Source organism: Engystomops pustulosus, chromosome 5 (genome assembly GCF_040894005.1).
Source record: "Engystomops pustulosus chromosome 5, aEngPut4.maternal, whole genome shotgun sequence".
Lineage (NCBI taxonomy): Eukaryota > Metazoa > Chordata > Amphibia > Anura > Leptodactylidae > Engystomops > Engystomops pustulosus.
The window spans coordinates 149,018,680-149,043,953 of record NC_092415.1 but is presented as its reverse complement, the minus strand read 5'-3'; the positions used below and the strand labels follow the sequence as shown (position 1 = coordinate 149,043,953).

General features: G+C 45.0%; 1 long non-coding RNA gene across 2 annotated transcripts in view; it reads right to left on the bottom strand.

Annotated features, from left to right (window-relative positions):
* Positions 1-24,465, bottom strand: part of LOC140134207 (uncharacterized) — a 39,994-nt gene extending 15,529 nt beyond the window's left edge. Inside the window, exons 1-2 of one of the 2 annotated variants that reach the window (XR_011856124.1) lie at positions 24,394-24,465; positions 524-573 (exon numbers count right to left, since the gene is read on the bottom strand). This is a non-coding gene — a long non-coding RNA (uncharacterized lncRNA). Of the gene's footprint in view, positions 1-523; positions 574-23,904; positions 23,987-24,393 lie in introns of those variants that run through there. The other variant, XR_011856123.1, reaches the window with a different exon arrangement.
* Between the last annotated feature and the right edge of the window lie 809 nt (positions 24,466-25,274).

The window sequence follows — 25,274 nt, the reverse complement described above, 5'->3', positions numbered from 1 at the left end:
CTTATGCTCTGCCTTTCTTTATCATATCTGATGTACAGTAGTTTCATAAACACAGATACATCACTGAAAAATGGGATTTGTTATGATAAATCTGAGATTTCAATTATACTTGTTATATTGCAACATATTTTATTCCAAGTATCTTGCACAAGATGCACATAAAGTTGTAATATTAAGTAGCATTAATCCACTGTGTTCAGTGTCTGTAATTCTCTTTGTGCTCGAGTTTAATATATATGGGCTGTCTTTTTTCACGAGTTTTATAGAATTTAAAAAAGCCATGAAACTTCAGATATATTATGAGACAATATATTGCAGATAAACGTAGACTTTCACCCACCATTGTAATGCATTCTGTAAGAAAAATGAACAAAATGCTCTTGAAACGACTGAAACAATTACTGCAAGAGGTAAATATATAGTAAAAATGTGCATTTTGAGACTGGATTTGACAAGATATATACCAGATAATATTGAGGAAGTGATTAAGTTGGAAATGGGAATAGAAAGCTATTTTACTAACCTTGATAATGCTGTAATTCTTACGAGGATCATTTGCAGTAGACAGAATATCTAAGTGAAAAAACAATGATAAAGTGAAAATGTAAAATAAGTCAAAAAAATCTTAGCTTTACTTTTAATACAGAAAATTAAAGTTATTTCTTTTATGCAAAGTATAATGGTTATTTACATTTAGAGAGATTGAATGTGTTTGACATTGAGACAATAAAATGTATTGTCTTGATGTTGACTGCCATATTTGGGGTGGAAAAGGAATTTTTCCCTAATCTGGGCAAATAAGCCTTGTAGGTTACTTCAATTTCCGCTGGATCAACAGTGTATGATATATAGGTTGGACTTGATGGAACAACATTTTTTTTTCAAGTTTATTTACTATGATATTGCTAGTTACAGTAGTTGTTGCACATGTTGCACTTGTAATAGAACATAGCAGAATAGAAAAAGCAAATAATGTAAGGACATCTGGTGATGTCATCAGGGGATGTCTAGATAACTAGATGTGATGACACAGTCAGCCATGCAAGTGAATAAAGGAAACTTTGTATTACAATCTTCTGTGATAACTGAGTTAACTCACTTCATACTCACTTCAACTCAAGTCATATTAACCTGCACTACATCTGTATAAAGATTTTCAAGGAGCCAGGAAGACAAGTCAAACCAGGTACCTGCATATTGGTTAAGCAGCAATAGATGCAGTTATTGAACACTGCCACAGAAGCTGATTGGTGCAGTGCTCCAGCATTCTCATAGAATTCATAGGCTACTGTCTTGTCAATCAACCGGCCCTCCATAGATCATTACAACCAGGTGTAAGAGAACTTATTCTGCACACCTAGCTCTTGTAACAGTTCTGACACCCTGGTTTGTTGTAATACTCCTAAAGTGTTAAGACTGATATACTATTATATCAGCTCTATTCAGCATTGCTTGGATTTCTGTTAGCAGTAGTGGATTATAATATAGGAAGTTTGGGTGGTAGCCCAGGGCCGAAGCCTGGGAGGGGGCCCATGTCCATCCAAACTAAATTTTATATTGAGAAAGACCTTCACCCATGAAATCCTTGTAAATATATTCCTGCTTTCAATATACAAGTACACAAGAGACATTTCAGGACCTTTTGAAGGTCCTCCAAAAGTCCTGAAACTGCATATTGAAAGCAGGCAGAAGAGACACATACTCTATTCCCCAAAAAGCTTGATTCTAGTACCAGATGTAGAAAGTGAATTCCAGACTTGTAGGGGCTATAATATTTATTCAGCCCAGGGCCTATGACAGTCTTAATCCGCTCCTGGCTATAAGCTCTCATGCAAAACTACATCGGCTCCAGGCTTGTAAAAATGCATAAATAAATAAACATAAAATCATAAACATGTTAGGTTATGGAAAACAGAATTACAAATGTTCAAATTGTCACTTATTGGGTATTTTAATACCAAGTGATGAGGGCAGTACAGTTTTTAACATGTTATCAATTCAAATGTCAGCTTGTCCTGAAGCTTAAACAGCTAAAGTATGTAAGACATAAATATGGAAAGTTACAGGTGTGAAAATAAGGTGAATGAAATTTAGGCAATAAAATTTTTGTCTACCAACGTTTTTAACTTTTTAGAAATAATAAAACTTTATAGATTTGGTATCTCTGGTATGTTACTGACCCAAAGAAAACATTGAATAAACAAAAAACAAAAACAAGATTAAATCACATTTGGTGGTGTGAATACCAATTCTGTTCAAAAGGAGCTCAGATAGGTGTTGTTCCAAACATCCTGGACAACTAACTACAGAATGTCTATAATATTCGGTTTTCTCAAATCCTTTAGTCTCTTCATGTAAATTCATATGTAACAGTTAATGTTAACGTCTGGTCTCTGTAGTAGGTTATCATCAATGACAAGAATCCTTGATCTTTTTCACAAGGTTCTTAAAGACATGGGCCAATTTTTTGGCTTTGTTGCATTAAAAATAAAGAAATTCCCATGTTTATTAGAGGAAGCCACCTCTAGTTCTTATGCATTTCTTTTATTTCACCACAATGAAATGCTGCCCTGGCCCATGTAATTCTGTCAGGTTAGTTGAAATGACCTTTTTATATAATTTAAACATAAAATATTATTATTTTACATTACTAAATAATGTTGCCTTTAACTAGAAAAAAATAATATTATTTCACAATAGAATTTTGCAGCAAGTTAGTCAACAAAGCCTTGGATTTCTGTATAACTATTGATAGCAGCTGAATTTGATAGATTATATTGAAGATGGCAACACACAACTCTTAGTTTAACGACTTTCTCATGGGATTGTATCCAAGAAAAGGAAACTGAAAAGATCATAACTGCAAAGAAAAATAATGATTCTTGATGACGGAAAATATTCTTTGTTTCTATAAAATCACAAGGGTTTTACAAACCATCACTAACTGACAGGAAGATGTGATAAATGTTTCTGTATTTACCTTAAAAGAAAAGGTGCTGAAAGAGCACTGGCTGTCATGCCCAGGAGAAAAGCCCATCAAGCTCAAGCGAAATGGATCATTTTGACATGGAAAAAAAGCAATATTATTTTCAAATGCAAGACCATTTTGTTTTATAAAGTAAAAGCATTTTTCAAATCTATTTATAACCAAAGAAATGAAATATTTTGATTGGTATTATAGAAAAAAAGAGAATAGTATCGCCTGACTAGTATTTATAAACCAATTGTATCTTCCTATAACAGGAAGATAGGCCTAGGACAAAAGACACGTATTGCAATATATAATCAAGTAAATTTTTTTATTAATTCAATATATAAACAATGTAAAACTAATTTTCCAAGTTAAAATTATGCAGCCACAAATGATGGTAGGCAGATAAAGGAGTAACACCACTTGGACATATAGGGGAAAGGCCAATATGTTTACATCTTTCTAGGGTCAGATAAATTTACTAAATACATATCATTATAAACTTTAGACCTATATATATACAATTACATTGCACTAATCCCTAAAACATTTGAAAGTAAACAGGGTATCTTACCCATAATCAGTTGGCGGATCCCAAGTCCAGGGTGACTCCAGCCCCGACGCGCGTTTCGACTCAAATGAGCCTTCGTCTGGGGGTGGCGTCATCCATGTCTAGGTAGCCTTATAACTAAGTGGTAGGCCAATCAAATTGCCTCGCTGTGACATGTGATGTCTCCGCGTCATACCCACGTAACAAGTCCGTGAGTATGCGCGGTAGAGCTTGAATACGAATTCTATGCGCAGGCGCATTGCGCCACTTTATCGCATAGCCGATAGAATAGTCAGAGCATGCGCAACGAAACCGAGAGAAAGAATCTTCTGTGTACAGGTGCGCCACAGCGTTCACATAGGCTGCCCGTGTACAATGTCACAGACAAAAGAATAAGTTTGAATACCAGCTCATAAATAGAAATATAGATCATAAGGATATCCGTAGAGTCCATAGAATAATTAAACAATATGATCCATTCATATTATACCACATAAAATATGTCATACCAATAATGAAGTACAGCATAATATTATTAAAGTAGCATAGTGCAACATATTGTTATTAAAAAATAACCATGAATCCTTAAACATGATGTGAGGCATTCAAAGTGCTACATTGTGTTATATTGGTCCTCTACAGCCCACAATACCTATGCTGTAAGGGGGGGCAATAAATTAAAGCATGATAGTGATAAAATATTATATACATGATATTTTAAGCAGCAATAAATTATAAATTATACCAAACATTAATTAGTGCTTATAAAAGTGAAGTGATGAGGGAGTGAAGAGGAAGGGAGTGAAGGAGAGTGATAAAGTGAAGGATGTGGAGATTGGTGCGAGTGAAAAAAAGGGGGAATAATAATATCATAACCAGAATCATTGTATAACATTATTTGAAAAATTATTATGTAAATATTAATATGCAAAAAAGTTACATTATATAAAACAACGAAAGAAAAAAAGTTCAATAAGTTACACACCAAGTTAACTTTTTTCAATACACGTAAAATATGATTAGGTCGGTATGACGATGGGTGGTCCAAAAATAACTAACATAATTGTCATATTGTTTTTTCTTCTGAAAACTATAAGGTAGGCTTAGAGCTCAAATGGTCGCTATAAGACTCTCGATTTATTATCCAATAAGGGTATTTGTTCTTTCACACGGTTATTGAGAAGGCCGATCAAAGACATTGAGGGTACCTAAGACTCAAAGACATAAAAATAAGTTAAAAATAAGAAAACTCAACATTAAAAAACGCATCATAAACCTGTAAGATGACGCAGGTGGGTAGGATGTGGCATAAAGGCTCAGAAAGAGAACTCTCCCCATAAACTAATATCCTGACTATGGAGATAGAAGAGGAATCATAAGAAGGGCGCATAGCTCAAGGACTCATTGAGACCATTCGGATGGATAGTATTAAGAGTCCATATCCATTTTGATTCACGTTGTGCTAGTCTCCGCTGTATGGGTCCCCCTCTAATTCCTAGAGAAATCCTGTCAATTCCACGAACTCGGAAGCCACTGGGATCAGAATTATGTTTGTCTCTAAAATGTTGCGCAATCGGTTTGCCATCAGAGTTGAAATCAGCATTTCTGGAAGCATTAATATCACGCATGTGCTCTCTTATGCGCACTTTCATTGCCCTAACAGTCATGCCGATGTAGATTTTTTTACACAACTTCTTTGTCTTCGGCGGGTCCTTCTACCTGCAGCTCCGGGGTACAGCAATGGGGGCGTCCTGTGCGCCCTCATATGCAAATCTGTTCCTGGGGCTGTGGGAGAGGGACCTGCTGGGGGACGAGCGGGATGGGCCCGGTACATAGACGACATCCTGCTGGTCTGGAGGGGGGACCATTGTGAGTTGCAACAATTTATAGAGAGACTGAATAACAATCATCTCAACATAAAACTTACGTACACCGCTGATAAACAAAAGGTCTCTTTTCTTGATGTTTCTTTATATAAAGATGCGGAAGGTTACTTACAGACCAATGTGTATAGAAAAGAAACTGCAGTCAATGCCCTGCTTCACGCTACATCTTCCCATCCTCCACAGACAATTGATGCGATACCGACGGGCCAATTTCTTCGTATTAAACGAATTTGCTCCACTGACCAAACATTCGAATTGCAAGCAAAGGACCTCTGCACTCGTTTTCGACAAAGAGGCTACAGCAGCAGAGCCATCAAGAGAGCCTACTGGCGGGCTAAATGCACACCTCGGCAACAACTATTGAAACCCCGACCTAAAGAAAAAATCTCTTCCCAGGTGAGATACATTACGAATTACCATTCACAGTGGAATGAAATGCGTAATATTCTTAGGAGATACTGGCCAATTCTGCACTCTGACCCTATTATAGGGAAATACATTGCCCCTTATCCTACTACAACTGCTCGCAGAGCTAAGAATTTGAAAGACCTTTTAGTAAAGAGTCATCACACTTCTGACACCCCCAAAACGATTTTTGGCGCTAGCTTACCACGTTGGGGATGTAAGCAATGCGGAAAGTGTATAGCCTGCCCAAATGTAGAGGCATGCAATAATTTCTGTGACTCTACCGGTACAAAAACATTCAAAATTACACAAAGTATCACATGCAGCACTCAAGCTGTAATTTACTATGCGACATGCCCTTGTAAAAAAATCTACATCGGCATGACTGTTAGGGCAATGAAAGTGCGCATAAGAGAGCACATGCGTGATATTAATGCTTCCAGAAATGCTGATTTCAACTCTGATGGCAAACCGATTGCGCAACATTTTAGAGACAAACATAATTCTGATCCCAGTGGCTTCCGAGTTCGTGGAATTGACAGGATTTCTCTAGGAATTAGAGGGGGACCCATACAGCGGAGACTAGCACAATTTGAATCAAAATGGATATGGACTCTTAATACTATCCATCCGAATGGTCTCAATGAGTCCTTGAGCTATGCGCCCTTCTTATGATTACTCTTCTATCTCCATAGTCAGGATATTAGTTTATGGGGAGAGTTCTCTTTCTGAGCCTTTATGCCACATCCTACCCACCTGCGTCATCTTACAGGTTTATGATGCGTTTTTTAATGTTGAGTTTTCTTATTTTTAACTTATTTTTATGTCTTTGAGTCTTAGGTACCCTCAATGTCTTTGATCGGCCTTCTCAATAACCGTGTGAAAGAACAAATACCCTTATTGGATAATAAATCGAGAGTCTTATAGCGACCATTTGAGCTCTAAGCCTACCTTATAGTTTTCAGAAGAAAAAACAATATGACAATTATGTTAGTTATTTTTGGACCACCCATCGTCATACCGACCTAATCATATTTTACGTGTATTGAAAAAAGTTAACTTGGTGTGTAACTTATTGAACTTTTTTTCTTTCGTTGTTTTATATAATGTAACTTTTTTGCATATTAATATTTACATAATAATTTTTCAAATAATGTTATACAATGATTCTGGTTATGATATTATTATTCCCCCTTTTTTTCACTCGCACCAATCTCCACATCCTTCACTTTATCACTCTCCTTCACTCCCTTCCTCTTCACTCCCTCATCACTTCACTTTTATAAGCACTAATTAATGTTTGGTATAATTTATAATTTATTGCTGCTTAAAATATCATGTATATAATATTTTATCACTATCATGCTTTAATTTATTGCCCCCCCTTACAGCATAGGTATTGTGGGCTGTAGAGGACCAATATAACACAATGTAGCACTTTGAATGCCTCACATCATGTTTAAGGATTCATGGTTATTTTTTAATAACAATATGTTGCACTATGCTACTTTAATAATATTATGCTGTACTTCATTATTGGTATGACATATTTTATGTGGTATAATATGAATGGATCATATTGTTTAATTATTCTATGGACTCTACGGATATCCTTATGATCTATATTTCTATTTATGAGCTGGTATTCAAACTTATTCTTTTGTCTGTGACATTGTACACGGGCAGCCTATGTGAACGCTGTGGCGCACCTGTACACAGAAGATTCTTTCTCTCGGTTTCGTTGCGCATGCTCTGACTATTCTATCGGCTATGCGATAAAGTGGCGCAATGCGCCTGCGCATAGAATTCGTATTCAAGCTCTACCGCGCATACTCACGGACTTGTTACGTGGGTATGACGCGGAGACATCACATGTCACAGCGAGGCAATTTGATTGGCCTACCACTTAGTTATAAGGCTACCTAGACATGGATGACGCCACCCCCAGACGAAGGCTCATTTGAGTCGAAACGCGCGTCGGGGCTGGAGTCACCCTGGACTTGGGATCCGCCAACTGATTATGGGTAAGATACCCTGTTTACTTTCAAATGTTTTAGGGATTAGTGCAATGTAATTGTATATATATAGGTCTAAAGTTTATAATGATATGTATTTAGTAAATTTATCTGACCCTAGAAAGATGTAAACATATTGGCCTTTCCCCTATATGTCCAAGTGGTGTTACTCCTTTATCTGCCTACCATCATTTGTGGCTGCATAATTTTAACTTGGAAAATTAGTTTTACATTGTTTATATATTGAATTAATAAAAAAATTTACTTGATTATATATTGCAATACGTGTCTTTTGTCCTAGGCCTATCTTCCTGTTATAGGAAGATACAATTGGTTTATATGTATTGTTTCTTAGCCTTGGGCTTTAATGGTGTATATGTTTTGGGAGGTCATTATGGCATACTAAATTAGCCCTACAATTTCTGGATTAGACTTACTCCTTTTCCTCCCTTATTTTCAGTAGTTTATTATAGTTTTTATCGCCTGACTAGCAAGAGATGCTTCATGTCTAGTGATGAGCAAACCCAAACCCAAATTTTAAAATCCTGTCTTTTAAAATCCATCAGCAGCATTTAAACTACTGTGGCTGTGGGTGCGCTGGCACATATATGCCAGCAGCAGTGCGCACCGCTGTGGTGTGGGGGGGGGTCATGGCTACTGATGACATTATCAGGGAGCGACAATCCTCCTCAAAATGCCATGGTACGGCAGGCACATTGTCGTGTGAGTGTAGCCTTACACAGTTTTGATCATACTTTGTAAAGCAATGTTATCCACTGTGGGAGATTTGGCCCAGTAGAGACCGTGGTAGCGGGGTGCTGTGATGCAGTTCAAGACAGTGACACCAAAGTATAGTCCAAAACAGGTCTCGCCGGCGTTTTATTGTAGCAGCAAAATAAAACAGCCTTTACATTCAGGCATTAAACAAACAAAATCCTACCCGTCAGGGTGCTAACTATACAGGTGTTCACTAGAGATGAGCGAACATACTCGTCCGAGCTTGATGCTCGATCGAGCATTAGCGTACTCGTAACTGCTCGTTGCTCGGACGAATACTTCGCCCGCTCGAGAAAATGGCAGCTCCCGCCGTTTTGCTTTTTGGCGGCCAGAAACAGAGCCAATCACAAGCCAGGAGACTCTGCACTCCACCCAGCATGACGTGGTACGCTTACACGTCGATAGCAGTGGTTGGCTGGCCAGATCAGGTGACCCTGGGATAGACTAGCCGCTGCCCGTGCTGCTCGGATCATTCTGTGTCTGGATGCCGCTAGGGAGAGAGCTGCTGCTGGTTAGGGAAAGCGATAGGGTGTTCTATTAGAATAGTGTTAGGCAGGAGTGATTCAACAAGAACCCAACAGCCCTTCTTAGGGCTACAATAACGTTATACTTTTTTTTTTATTTGCTTGTGGCTGGGCTTGCTGGCACTAGTAGTGCAGCTAGTACCATATTGTGAGGAATTTGCAGGGGGACTTGCTACCGTTGTGTTTAGCTCTTAGTGACACACATATCCACCTTAAACACCAAAGTGGGAAAATTTATTAGGGGTTTGATTTCAATTAGGCACAGTCTGCCAGTTTCTTTTTATTTTACGTTTATTTTTTTAATAACTCAGTGTCATCTCATCTTGCATAGTAGTGTGCTTTCATACTTGGCTAGAAAATAGCCATAGGAGAATCCAAACGGCTTACTTACGCCTACAGTAGCGTTATATATATTTGATTTCTGGTTGATCTGCTGGTGGCTGTCCTTGCTGCAGTGCATCTACTAGCAAATTGTGAGCAATTTGGAGTGAGACTTGCGACCGCTGTGTTTTGCGCTTAGTGACGCACATATCCATCGCAAAGACCGAAGTGGGAAAATTTATTAGGGCCCGGGGTTGTATTTCAATTAGGCACAGTCTGCCATTTCCTTTTTTATTTTACATTTATTTTTTTCATAACTCAGCGTCATCTCATCTGGCATAGTAGTGTGCTTTCATACTTGGCTAGAAAATAGCCATAGGAGAATCCAAACGGCTTACTTACGCCTACAGTAGCGTTATATATATTTGATTTCTGGTTGATCTGCTGGTGGCTGTCTTTGCTGCAGTGCATCTACTAGCAAATTGTGAGCAATTTGGAGTGAGACTTGCGACCGCTGTGTTTTGCGCTTAGTGACGCACATATCCATCGCAAAGACCGAAGTGGGAAAATTTATTAGGGCCCGGGGTTGTATTTCAATTAGGCACAGTCTGCCATTTCCTTTTTTATTTTACGTTTATTTTTTTCATAACTCAGCGTCATCTCATATGGCATAGTAGTGTGCTTTCATACTTGGCTAGAAAATAGCCATAGCAATAGGATAGCATCGTTTGGTTTAAAAAACTAAAAAACACAAAAAAAAAAAAAAAAACCACAAAAAAAAAAAAAAAAAACACAAAAAAAAGTTAAAAAAAAAATTCAAGTTATAACTCTCATTTTCAAAATGTTTAACCCGAGGGTTAGGGGTAGAGGACGAGGGCGGGGACGTGGGCGTCCAACTACTGCAGGGGTCAGAGGCCGTGGTCCTGGGCGGGGTGAGACACCACCTGCTTATGAGGGAGCAGGGGAACGCCGCAGAGCTACACTCCCTAGGTTCATGTCTGAAGTTACTGGGACTCGTGGTAGAGCACTGTTGAGGCCAGAACAGTGCGAACAGGTGATGTCGTGGATTGCCGACAATGCTTCGAGCAATTTGTCCACCAGTCAGTCTTCCACGCAGTCCACCCATGTCACCGAAATCGGCACTCCTCCAGCTCCTGCACCTCAGCCTCCTCCCCCCCAGTCTGCACCCTCCCATGAAAATTTGGCATTTGAACCGGCATACTCTGAGGAACTGTTTTCTGGACCCTTCCCACAGTCACAAACCACTTGTCCGGTTGCTGCTGAGCAATTTTCCGATGCCCAGGTTTTCCACCAGTCGCAGTCTGTGGGTGATGATGACCTTCTTGACGTAGTGGAAGAAGTGTGTAAAGAGGTGTCCGACGATGAGGAGACACGGTTGTCAGACAGTGGTGAAGTTGTTGTCAGGGCAGGAAGTCCGAGGGGGGAGCAGACTGAGGGATCGGAGGATGATGAGGTGACAGACCCAAGCTGGGTTGATAGGCCGGGTGAACACAGTGCTTCTGAGACGGAGGAGAGTCCTCGACCAGAACAGGTTGGAAGAGGCATTGGTGGGGCCAGACGGAGAGGCAGGGCCAGAGCAGGTGCATCAGCGCCAAATGTGTCACGTAGTGAAGCTCCCGTGGCGAGGGCTCCCGCGGCGAGGGCTAGATTTTCAGAAGTCTGGAGGTTCTTTAAGGAAACACCGGATGACCGACGGACTGTAGTGTGCAACCTTTGCCAAACCAGGATCAGCAGGGGTTCCACCACTACTAGCTTAACTACCACCAGTATGCGCAGGCATATGAATGCTAAACACCCCACTCAGTGGCACCAAGCCCGTTCACCTCCGGCCGTGCACACCACTGCTCCTTCCCCTGTTTCAGCTGATAGTCAGCCCCCTGCCCAGGACCCTGGCACAAAAACCCCATCGTCGCCTCCACGATCCTCCACAGCATCCACCAGCGTTCAGCTCTCCATACCCCAGACGCTGGAGCGGAAACGCAAATATAGTGCAACCCACCCGCACGCCCAAGCCCTTAATGTCCACATCTCCAGATTGCTCAGCCTGGAGATGCTGCCCTATAGGCTAGTAGAGACCGAGGCCTTTCGCAACCTCATGGCGGCGGCCGCCCCTCGGTATTCGGTCCCCAGCCGCCATTACTTTTCCAGATGTGCCGTCCCAGCCCTGCACCAGCACGTGTCAGACAACATCATCCGTGCCCTGACCAACGCCGTTTCTGACAAGGTCCACCTGACCACGGACACGTGGACGAGTGCTGCCGGGCAGGGCCACTATATATCGCTGACGGCACATTGGGTTAACTTGGTGGAGACTGGGACCGAGTCTGACCCTGCGGCTGGTCATATACTGCCGACGCCAAGGATTGCGGGGCCTACCTCGGTCCAGGTGTTTCAGGCCTACTATGCTTCCTCCTCCTCCCACCCCTCCTCCACCTCCTCCTCCGAACTACCATCCGTGGGCATGGCGCCATCAGTCGGTAGCTCTAGGCACAGCAGCAGTGCGGTCGCTAAGCGACAGCAGACGGTGCTCAAACTGCTGAGCCTAGGCGATAAAAGGCACACCGCCCAAGAACTATTACAGGGCATCACGGCGCAGACTGATCTGTGGATGGCACCGCTGAACCTGAAGCCAGGCATGGTTGTGTGTGACAACGGCCGTAACCTGGAGGCGGCTCTGCAACTCGGCAGACTGACACATGTGCCATGCCTGGCCCATGTGTTAAATCTGATAGTTCAGCGTTTCCTCAAGACATACCCCAATCTGTCTGATTTGCTCACGAAGGTGCGCCGCATCTGTGCGCATTTCAGGAAGTCCAGCACAGATGCTGCCACTCTCAGGGCAGCGCAGCGCCGCCTCCAACTGCCCGCTCACCGACTGTTGTGCGACGTGCCCACAAGGTGGAATTCAACACTGACCATGTTATCCAGAGTTTACCAGCAGCGCCGAGCGATTGTAGATTGTAGTGCTGAGTAACTTTGAGGAGTCAACACAGATGGTCAGTGGCGATGCCGCCATCATCAGCCTCACCATCCCGCTGCTTGGCCTGTTGAAAAACTCTCTGATCAGCATGAAGTCGGAAGCTTTGCGCTCGTCACAAGAGACGGGGGAAGAAGATTCCCTTGTTGATAGCCAAAGCACCCTTAGGTCTGTTTCTCAGCGCATATCGGAGGAGGTGGAGGTGGAGGAGGATGAGGAGGAAGAGGAGGAGAATGTTGGCGAGACACAAGAGGGGACCATTGTTGAGTCCTTCACTGTTCAGCGTGTATGGGCAGAAGAAGAGGAGTTGGAGGAGTTGGAGGAGGAGGAAATGGACAGTCAGGCCAGTGAGGGGAGTGAATTCTTACGCGTTGGTACTCTGGCGCATATGGCAGATTTCATGCTAGGCTGCCTATCCCGTGACCCTCGCGTTCAAAGAATTTATTCCAGCACCGATTACTGGGTGTTCACTCTCCTGGACCCACGGTACAAGCAAAATCTTTCCACTCTCATCCCTGGAGAGGAAAGGAGTGTGAGAATGCATGAATACTAGCAGGCCCTGGTGCACAAGCTGAAACAGTATTTCCCTTCTGACAGCGCTAGCGGCAGAGTGCGTAGTTCTGCGGGACAAGTAGCGAGGGAGAGTAGGCGAGCAGGCAGCTTGTCCAGCACCGGCAAGGGTACGCTTTACAAGGCTTTTGCCAGCTTTATGTCACCCCAGCAAGACACTGTCACCTGTCCCCAGTCTCGGCAGAGTAGGGCTGATCTTTACAGAAAGATGGTGAGGGAGTACGTAGCTGACCATACCATCGTCCTAAATGATCACACAGCTCCCTACAACTACTGGGTTTCAAAGCTGGACATGTGGCACGAACTGGCGCTGTACGCCTTGGAGGTTCTTGCCTGCCCTGCCGCTAGCGTCTTGTCCGAGCGGGTTTTCAGTGCAGCTGGTGGCATCATCACCGATAAGCGTACACGCCTGTCGACTGACAGCGCTGACAGGCTGACGCTTATTAAGATGAATAAAGCCTGGATTTCTCATAATTTCCAATCTCCACCAGGTGAAGGAAGCTCAACCTGAATAATTTATCCACTCCTCCTCCTCCTCATTTTCCTCCTTCTCCTCCTCTTTGTAGAGTAAAGCAAAGGAAACTGGCTATTTTTTGACAGGGCCCACTGGCTCTAGCTATAGTACTTTATGCATTTAATTTTTCTGGAGGGCCACCGACCCGGTCCTCTGTTTTAACCCCTTCACGCTCCGCGGCGGATATATCCGCCACGGAGCGCAGTGACTTAGCGCTCAGTGGCGGATATATCCGCCACGGCGCCTATGCCGGCTCGGCTCTGGATCAGAGCCGAACCGGCATCGGGAAACACGGGGTGCCGGCTGTAACTAATAGCCGGCACCCCAGTGTAACACCCGCGATCGGAGTTGTCTCCGATCGCGGGTGCTTAACCCTTTAGATGCCGCGGTCAGCGCGACCGCGGCATCTAACAAGCATCTGGGGTGTCTTTCCCCCACGATCGCCCCCCCCGAACCGTTTTCGGGGGGCGCCGATCGTTGCTATAGTAACTCTGGGGTCCGATCTGGACCCCAGAGTTACTAGCAAGAATTGCCAGTAAGATGGCGTCTGTGACGTCATCTTACTGGCAAAGTGCCAGCCTATGCAAGTGCATAGGCTGACACTGATAATACTCTGCAATACATGAGTATTGCAGAATATTATCATGAACAAGCAATCAGAGGATTTCTTGTTCATGTCCCATGGTATAAAAGTAAAAAAGTAAAAAAAAAAGTTATTCAATAAAAAAATAAAGCCATAAATCACTAAAAATGCCCCAAACCCCCAAAACATATAAAGAGACATATAACTCAAAAAAAAAGTCTAAATCATAACACAAACCCCACATATATAGTATCACCGCGTCCGTAGCAACCCGTAGAATAAAAGTAAATCATTATTGAACCCCCACGATAAACGCCGTAAAAAAAAACTGTTATAAACCCTCCAAAAATTATGATTTTTACCTTTTCAATCCCACAAAAAATGCTATAAAATGCGACCAAAAAACCATATGTACTTAGACATGATACTGGTGCAAAGTACAACATGTCCCGCAAAAAACAAGCCATCAACCAGCTCCGTAGCCGAAAACGTAACAAAGTTATGCCACTTGGAAGATGGCAATACAAAAATTATAGATTTTTCCCCACATTAGGGTTTTGTTTGACAAATTTAGTAAAACGTAAGAAAATATATTCATGTCTGGTATCGCCGTAATCGTATCAACCCATAGAATAAAGCTAACATGATTATTAGTCTATACGGTGAACACCAAAAAAAAAAAAGTAAAAAATCCAGTACAGAATTGATGCTTTTCTACTCCTGCCCTCAAAAAAAGTTCCTAAATTTTCAACAATAGGTGATACCAACCCCAAAATGGTAACAATGGAAAAAGCATCTCATCCCGCAAAAAAAATGCCGTCACATGGCCCCAATAACGAAAAAGCGAAAATTTTATAGCCTTCAAAAGGGGCCAATGAGGAAACTAAAATCCTGGCAGCTGCAGGGCTCTCCTTCCCTTCTGCGTCTCGCTGTGCGCCCATAAAACAAGTCACAGCCACATGTGGGGGGGTCTTTGTACTCAGGAGAAATTGCAGAACAAATTGTATGGTGGGTTTTCTCTTTTTATATTTTGGAAATGTGTAAATTTTAGTGCTAAATGAACGTATAAGGGAACAATATGACCATTCTAAATTTCACCTCCATTTTGATTCAATTACTATGAAGATCTCAAGGGGTTAACAATCTTCGTAAAAGCTGTTTCTGATAGATTGAGGGGTGCAGATTTGAAAATGGGTAGATTATATAGGGGGTTTTGATGCTAAATATGTAAAATTTCATTCAAAACTGTATTTATCCCCAAAATAGTCAATTCTGAAAATCCGGAAAAGCGATATTCTATTTGTAAGCCGCACGACATCAAAATAAATTATCCAGACATTTCAGAAATTATGAAAATGTAAAGTAGACAAATGGGAAATGTTATTCAGCAACTTATTTAGGTGGTAAATCTATCTGCCTGAAAACGCAATGATTTAGAATTTCGAAAATGGCAAATTTTTCAAAAAATTTATCATATTTTCTTTTTTTTGTAAATAAACGCAAAACTTATCAGCCAACATTTACCACTAAAATGAAGTACAGCATGTGGGGAAAAAACAGTCTCAGAATCGCTTTGATAAGTAACAGTGTTCAAAAGTTATAACCATATAAAGCGAAGCAAGTCAGAATCCAAAAAATCGGGCTGAGCCTTAAGCTGTAAAATGGCTGCGTCCTTAAGGGGTTAAACAATTTTTGGGAGTGCCACATACAGGCACTCAATCTATTCAATTTTTCTGGAGGGCCACCTACCTGCTCCTCTGGTTTGACAACTTTTTTGGACTGCCACATACAGGCACTCAATCTATTTCATTTTTCTGGAGGGCCACCTACCTGCTCCTCTGGTTTGAAAACTTTTTTGGACTGCCACATACAGGCACTCAACCTATTCCATTTTACTGGAGGGCCACCTACCTGCTCCTCTGGTTTGAAAAGTTTTTTGGACTGCCACATACAGGCACTCAATCTATTTCATTTTTCTGGAGGGCCACCTACCTGCTCCTCTGGTTTGAAAACTTTTTTGGACTGCCACATACAGGCACTATCCAAATTAAATTGTCTCCATAGCAGCCTCCACACGTTGTCTCCATTGCTACCTCCAAAAGTCGTCCATATAGCTGCCTCCATACATCGTCCCCTTATCAAACGAGGTGTGTCAGGCAGAAATTTGGGTTGTTTTCATGGATTCCACATCAAAGTTGTTAACTTTGTCGCCACCCTGCTGTGTTATCCACAAAATATACTGGCAAACTTTTATCATTTACCGATATTATTTCAGCGCTTCTTGCGCATCTGTTTACATTCCCCTCACCCGCCATATCCCAAACTTATAAGAACGCTACTACACTTAATCTTATACAAAAGGTTCTTAGAAGTGCTGTTTGGGGAGTAGCCTAGAGACAGGGGCTTGGATTGGCGAAAGCTCGCCTGGCAGCGGAGCGCCAGCTCCATGCGCATCATGCGCTTCTTGCGCATCTGTTTACATTCCCCTCACCCGCCATATCCCAAACTTATAAGAACGCTACTACACTTAACTTGGTGCAGGCTGGGACCGAGTCTGACCCGGGGGCTAGTCATATACTGCCGACGCAGAGAATTGCGGGGCCTACCTCGATCCAGGTCTCAAAGGCCTAGTATACCTCCTCCTCCTCCGAATTACCATCCGTGGCCATGGCGCCATCAGTCGGTAGCTCTAGGCACAGCAGCAGTGCCGTCGCTAAGCGACAGCAGGCGGTGCTCAAACTGCTGAGCCTAGGCGATAAAAGGCACACCGCCCAAGAGCTATTACAGGGCATTCCACATCAAACTTGTTAACTTTGTCACCACCCTGCTGTGTAATCCACAAAATATACTGGCATACTTTTATCATTTACCGATATTATTTCAGCGCTTCTTGCGCATCTGTTTACATTCCCCTCACCCGCCATATCCCAAACTTATAAGAACGCTACTACACTTGATCTTATACAAAAGGTTCTTAGAAGTGCTGTTTGGGGAGTAGCCTAGAGACAGGGGCTTGGATTTGCGAAAGCTCGCCTGGCAGCAGAGCGCCAGCTCCATGCCAAGATCCAACTAACATAGTTTTAACTGCAGCACCTTTAATCTACTACTAGTTCACTGCCTCCATACATGGTCCCCTTATCAAACGAGCTGTGTCAGGCAGAATTTTGGGTTGTTTTCATGGCTTCCACATCAAAGTTGTTAACTTTGTCGCCACCCTGCTGTGTAATCCACAAAATATACTGGCAAACTTTTATCATGTACCGATATTATTTGAGCGCTTCTTGCTCACCTCCTTTGGTTCCTCTCTGCCACCCATTGGTTTGAAGCCTGAGTCCATTTAGGGTATGTCGCCATGCCACTCTCTAGCCTGCCGCTGCTGCCGCTGCCTCTGCATGCCGTCCCCTATAGTGTCAGGGTCAATTATTGGATGTTTTAGATGCTATCTAGCTTCATTCTGTCACTCTGTCATGGCCATGCTGTTGCCCATACTTTTGGCATAATGGTGCGATTAAGCAGCCTCAGAGGCATCCATGCATGCTGCCCCTGCTGTTTCCTGTCCATTTCCGTGGTGTTTCCATCCTTTTCTGAGGTTCCCAGGTGTTTGGCCAAGCTTCCCTGTGCAGAGCCTTGGTCCCCTTGAAAAATGCTCGAGTCTCCCATTGACTTCAATGGGGCTCGTTATTCGAGACGAGCACTCGAGCATCGGGAAAAGTTCGTCTCGAATAACGAGTACCCGAGCATTTTAGTGCTCGCTCATCTCTAGTGTTCACTAACTCACCACTATACAAAATCACTTGGCTGCTCCAGGCACAGAGGTCAGGGGTGTGTGCTCTCCAGCCTCCTTCCAGAGAGAGACAACACTTCCAGCTCTGCTGAGCGGTTTAAAAAAAAGACTGATTGGGCTGCTCCCATTACCTGTGTTCAAGGTGCTGGACACCCAACCTCAACACTAAGGCCTTGCATAATAGTAAAACCTAGGGGAAACATACCGCCCATCCACAGTTAACCCCTTCAGTGTCTCACATACCCTCCCCCTCTGTTTGACCCTGTGGGGGCGAACACTTTTGGCCATCAGACAGTGGGTACGAGGCAGGGCATCGGCATTCCCATGCAGCTTTCCTGCTCGATGTTCTACCGTGAATTTGAAATTCTGCAACATTAGGAACCACCTTGTGACCCTGGCGTTCCTCTCTTTGGCCTGACTCATCCAGGTGAGGGGAGAGTGATCGGTCACTAGTGTAAACTGTCGCCCTATCAAGTAATACCTCAGGGATTCCAGAGCCCATTTGATCGCCAAGCACTCCCTCTCAACTATACTGTAGTTCTTCTCAGGAGGTGTGAGCTTGCGGCTCAGGAATGTCACGGGATGTTCCTCACCCTCCACTACTTGGGACAGGACAGCCCCTAAGCCCATGTCAGAAGCGTCAGTCTGCACAATAAAGGTCTTGGTGAAGTCAGGGGTGATCAGTACCGGTCCCTCGCACAAAACCGTCTTAAGTCGCTGAAACGCCCCCTCAGCCTCTTCACTCCACTTTACCATCACCGCCCTGCTACCCTTGGTCAGGTCAGTCAGGGGTGCCGCTATGGTAGCAAAATCGGGGATAAATCGGCGATAATAGCCCACTATGCCTAGGAAAGCCCTCACTTGCTTCTTGCTCATAGGTCGTGGCCACTGCTGGATCGCCTCCACTTTATTTACTTGGGGTTTGATGACACCTCGCCCAATACGGTACCCCAGGTAACGGGCCTCTTCCAGACCCAGAGCACATTTTTGGGGGTTCGCTGTCAACCCTGCTGCCCTCAGGGAGTCTACCACTGCTTGCACTTTGGCCAGGTGACTCTCCCAACCGTTACTATAAACTATGATGTCATCCAGATAGGCCGAGGCATATCTCCGGTGAGGTTTCAGCACGAGATCCATTAACCTCTGGAATGTGGCGGGAGCCCCATGTAGCCCAAAGGGGAGTACCACGTACTGAAAAAGCCCATCCGGAGTAACAAAAGCGGTCTTCTCTTTGGCCCTGTCAGTAAGGGGTACCTGCCAATACCCTTTCGTCAGGTCAAGGGTGGAGAAGAATCTAGCCTGTCCAAGTCGTTCTATCAACTCGTCAACCCTGGGCATGGGATAAGAATCAAATTTGGACACCTCGTTCAACTTCCTAAAGTCATTGCAGAACCGTAGGGAACCATCAGGTTTGGGAATCAACACAATAGGACTCGACCAGTCACTTTTAGACTCCTCGATAACCCCCAGGTCTAACATCTGCCTGACTTCTTCGGATATGGCAAGCCGGCGCGCTTCAGGGACCCGGTAGGGTTTTTGGTGTACCCGGATGTGGGGTTCGGTTATGATATCATGCTTGATGACTGAAGTACGTCCCGGTAACTTAGAGAACACATCCACATTTCGGAGCACAAACTCCTTCGCTTCCTGAATCTGGGCCCTGGAGAGGGACTCCGAGATCCGTACTTCAGGCACCTTGGCATCGGGTACACCTACCTCCGGTGTCCCCTTCTTGGGGACAGACGCTTTTTCTACTCCCACGGCCATCAGGGACTCCCTTTCCCTCCATGGCTTTAGGAGGTTCACGTGGTATATCTGTTCGGGTTTCCTCCTCCCCGGCTGAGATACCTTGTAGTTAACCTCCCCCACTTTCTCCATGACCTCATATGGTCCTTGCCATTTTGCCAAGAACTTGCTCTCAACGGTGGGCACCAGAACTAACACTCTGTCACCTGGGTTAAAGGTCCTGAGTCTGGCTGACCTATTGTAGACCCTAGACTGGGCCTCTTGTGCCCTTGTCATGTGCTCCTTTACAAGGGGCATTACCGCCGCTATGCGGTCCTGCATAAGGGAGACGTGTTCTATCACACTACGGTGGGGGGTCCTCTCCTGTTCCCAGGTCTCCTTGGCTATATCCAAAAGCCCACGTGGGGAACGGCCATATAACAGCTCAAAGGGTGAGAAACCCGTGGAGGACTGGGGAACTTCACGTATGGCAAACATCAAATAGGGCAACAAACAATCCCAGTCCTTCCCATCCTTGCTGACCACCTTCTTTAGCATCCCCTTCAAGGTCTTGTTAAACCTCTCGACTAGGCCATCTGTCTGAGGATGATACACAGAGGTGCGGAGCTGTTTTACCTGCAGTAACTTACACATCTCCTTCATTACCCTAGACATGAATGGGGTACCCTGGTCAGTCAAGATTTCCTTGGGGAGGCCTGTGCGTGAGAATACCTGGAACAGCTCCCTAGCAATATTTTTGGAGGATGTGTTCCTTAATGGAATCGCCTCGGGATACCACGTAGCGTAGTCCAGGATAACCAGGATGTATTGGTGCCCCCTTGAGGATTTGACTATGGGGCCAACCAGATCCATTGCAATCCGTTCAAATGGCACCTCTATGATTGGTAGCGGGACCAAAGGACTCCTGAAGTGGGACACCGGGGCAGTAAGTTGACACTCAGGGCAGGAGCTACAATACCGGTTTACCTCCTCCCACACCCCGGGCCAGAAAAATCTCTGCAGGATCCTCTCCCGGGTCTTCTCAGCACCTAAGTGCCCTCCCAGCACATGTTTGTGTGCCAACTCTAGCACCAGCCTACGGTGAGATTGGGGTACTACAAGTTGCTCAACCTCCTCACCCCGTATCTGGTCGACCCTGTATAACAGCTCCCCAACAATCACCATTCGGGGGTATATTTTGTCAGCCCCTGGTAATTGGAGTACCCCATTTATCACCTTAACATTCTCCCGTGCTTTAAACAAGGTAGGGTCCTGTAGCTGTGCAGCCCCAAAATTCTCACGGGAAAACTCAAGGTCCGGCATGTCGGCCACCTCCTCGTGGCCCTCGACCTCACCAGCTAGGACCTCTAGGGGAGAGAATTCATCACATGGGGTCACCCCTACTGCTGGTGTGGGTACATCGGCCTCAAAGGGTTCAGGGGCCAAGGCCGGACATACGTCCATTATCTGCAACAGCACCTGAGGTGGGTCTTCGTCTCCAGAGGTCCCAAAACACCGGTAAGTCTCTGCCGATAATAGCCTCATGAAACAGGGTCCCCACCACCCCCACTTCATGGGTAATAGTACCACAAGGTGTATGTAGGTTGATGACAGCAGTTGGATATTCGCGAGTGTCCCCATGTATACACAACACTCCCACTTTACGCCCACTGTACAGTCCAGGATCAACCAAAGTTCCCCGCACCAGGGTAACCAGACTCCCTGAGTCTAGCAAGGCTTCCACCGTGTGACCACCGATTGTGACCATACACACTTGGGGTTCTGCATCCGTGACTGACTCGGCAGCCAGAACCGGCCGGGCAAACAGTGACATTCGCCGGGTCTGGTTGCAGTCCATTGGCTCCACTGACAGGGGACAGTTGGCAGCAATATGGCCCATTTCATGGCATCGTCAGCACTGGATACAGCTATGACCTCTGTCACGAGCCTCACTGGGTTTCTGTGTATCCAAGCCCCCCAGTGTACCCCCTCCCAACCTGACCTGTTTCCCTTTTTCTGCAGTAGCAGTCTTACCAGATGGTTTAATGGCCTTGTCACTGGCACTGCTTCGTGTGGGAGGGATAAGTAGAAGATCCTCCGTAGCCCGATATCTCTCTACTAGGGACACGAGTTCCTCAGCATTTGTGGGACCGGCCTGTCCAACCCACCGCTGGAGCCGAGAGGGCAGAGAACGGGTGAACTTGTCAAGAACCACTCTCTCGACCATCTGTGCTGGGGTGCAGTCATCGGGTTGTAGCCACTTCCGGACAAGATGGATCAGGTCATGCATTTGGGAGCGCGGGGGTAGTTTTTCAGAGTATGCCCACTGGTGGACCCGGCTGGAACGAACTTGAACGGTGACCCCAAGACGAGCCAGAATCTCCGCCTTTAGCTGGGGGTACTCACGGGCCTCCGTTTCACTCAGGTCGTAGTAGGCCTTCTGCGATTCGCCTGTCAGGAACGGCGCCAGGACATCTGCCCACTGCTCAGCTGGTAACTCCTCTCGCTCAGCTACTCGCTCGAACACAGTGAGATAAGCCTCCACGTCGTCGGTCGCCGTCATCTTTTGTAAAGCCTTCTGCACTGCAGCCCGTGCGGAATGCAGGACAACCGGGTACCCTTGCAAACCAGTATGGGACCCCTCAGTAGTCGTCGCTTGCGGTGCTGCCATAACGCCAGAAAACTTTTCCATCATCAGCTGGAACATGGCTCGGGACTGTTCCTGCTGTTGCTGTAGCATGGCTCGGGACTCTGCCTGCTGTTGCTGGAGCATGGCTTGCTGCAGCTGTCGATTAGCCTGGGACTCTTCCTGCTGCTGCTGCCGATTAGCTCTGTCCTCCTCCTGCTGCTGGCGGGATCTCTCCTCCTGTTGCTGGAGCATGGCTTTAATAAAGTCCTAGATCTTGGCTTTATCCTGCAATTTGCCTGCTGCTTTCACCCAGGCCATGCAATGTTGCAGGATGTAGCGAGCCTTTCAGGTGTGTGTCTTTTGAACTCCCCGCAATCCGAAGCACCATATGTGGGAGATTTGGCCCAGTAGAGACCGTGGTAGCGGGGTGCTGTGATGCAGTTCAAGACAGTGACACCAAAGTATAGTCCAAAACAGGTCTCGTCTGCGTTTTATTGTAGCAGCAAAATAAAACAGCCTTTACATTAAGGCATTAAACAAACAAAATCCTACCCGTCAGGGTGCTAACTATACAGGTGTTCACTAACTCACCACTATACAAAATCACTTGGCTGCTCCAGGCACAGAGGTCAGGGCTGTGTGCTCTCCAGCCTCCTTCCAGAGAGAGACAACACTTCCAGCTCTGCTGAGCGGTTTAAAAAAAAGACTGATTGAGCTGCTCCCATCACCTGTGTCCAAGGTGCTGGACACCCAACCTCAGCACTAAGGCCTTGCATAATAGCAAAACCTAGGGGAAACATACCGCCCATCCACAGTTAACCCCTTCAGTGTCTCACACCACTTTGCATTCTGCTGCAGGATCTGGCCTTGTAATTGTTTTTTTTATAGTCTCCTCTCCCTAAAAAAAAAGATGCTTTAAAAATAATAAGCTGCAAGTACTCTGGGGGGAGGAGGGCATGTCATTAAAGGGGTATTTATGGGAATATGATGCAAAAACCCATGATGCTACAAATAAATGCAAATAACAAAACTCAATGGGGGTCATTTACTAAGGGCCCGATTCGCGTTTTCCCGACGTGTTACCCGAATATTTCCGATTTGCGCCGATTGTACCTGAATTGCCCCGGGATTTTGGCGCACGCGATCGGATTGTGGCGCATCGGCGCCGGCATGCGCGCGGCGGAAATCGGGGGGCGTGGCCGAACGAAAACCCGACGTATTCGGAAAAACCGCCGCATTTAAGAACCGAAAATGTGTCGCTCGGGACCCGCTTACCTTCACTCAGACGGCCTCGGTGAATTCCGGCGCGTTAAAATGCTTTTCAGCGCAGCAGCGCCACCTGGTGGACGGCGGAGGAACTACCTTATTAAATCCCGGCCGGACCCGAATCCAGTGCAGAGAACCCGCCGCTGGATCGCGACTGGACCGGGTAAGTAAATGTGCCCCAATGTCATCAGTCCCAAAATGAAACTTAAATAATTTGATTTTATGATTCACAAAATGTTATGGGCTTTCTAAAGTAGGTGGAGTTATCACCAAGATGGCCACCACTGGAAACTACATGTCCCATTATCTTTTAGCTGTCAGTAACTCTGCCTCCCTCTTTTGCTCTGCTCCCAGTGATGATACAATAGACTATCCTGGTATGTTACCATAGTAATGATGCGTGTCATGACATTGCCATCACTCCATATTACATCACTGAAATGAGGTCTCAGCACAACCTGGTCATACTGGATGGACTGCAACCAACTGAATGCAGTCGAACGTGGTGATGATCACATGAACAGCCCAGGCAGGTGCAGGACATGTGATGTGGACATGTGACCAGCGGCCATCTTCTGTCCTGTGTCTGCTCGGCACTGAGAAAATTAATAAACTGATTAAAGGGCAAGTACCATTTTAATTCTCCATAATAGTGTATGTCAACAGCATTTTTCTGCTAAGGGAGCAAAATTGCAAATAACAACTAATTACATATTAGCTTATATTTTAAGGATCCATTTGTATATGAATTATGCTTTTTCCTGGAATAGCCCTTTAAACGGGTTATGTCACCATAGTTATATTTATTTAATAAAATTGAATGCATTTAAATAGTTACTTTTGTAAAGTATTCATTAAAAATTATACTTCCCTACTTTGCAATTGTCTTTAAACTTATTTATGGCTCCCCCTGCTGGTTGCTCTAACCGTCCTCTTGTTTTCCTCTGCTGGCCAAACATGCGCAGAGGATTCATCTCGGGCAGCTACTCGTACACTGATGATTCCTCCGCCTGCTGGCCGCATCACTCCTCTCCATCTTCATACACTGTCACAGCCAGTCAGGTTGCCCTTCTCCTCTGCCAAGCTGTGAGAGGCTGCAGGCTGTGTCCTGTCTTTGATGTAGCAGGGCCAGCCCTGCTTCACAGTGTGGACAGGTCAGCCAGGGCGCTGGAGCAGTCACCCTGTTATCACAGACATCGGGACTGCTGTGTCCTGCGCTGCCCTTCCCCCGCCCCCTCACACACCTCAGGAGCAGGGAGAGGAGGCAGAGGCTGCCAGCACAGAGCCAGCCCTGAAAGAGCAGCTGAGCTGGAGCAGGAGGAATGGCAGGGCTGCATTGCAAGGAGGCAATGATGGCAGGTATGGCTAGTGCTGCAGGTGCTGTCATTATGGTAAATATACAGTATAGGTCCCCTGCAGAGTCTAAAAATGGATGAATACTCCAAGGTTGCCTCTTAGCAGTGATCCCTCTGCCCCTGTGTTAGATCCAGCAGTACTGCAGGATCTAATGGGTTCATACCTTCCCCATCATCCCTTGGTGCTGCCATTACACTGAGTTGCATGATATGACAGCTCAGCAGTTGGCACATGGAGAAGAAGGGAGAGAATAAAAGTTATATCATGGATCCTAGTAGACATTATGCTACTTTCAGAAGTATGGCACGTTTGTGTATGTATACATGAGTATATATGTTATATCAGTGTGTTCATATAATCAATGCATTGTATATGTGATTATGTCATACATGAGTGCTTT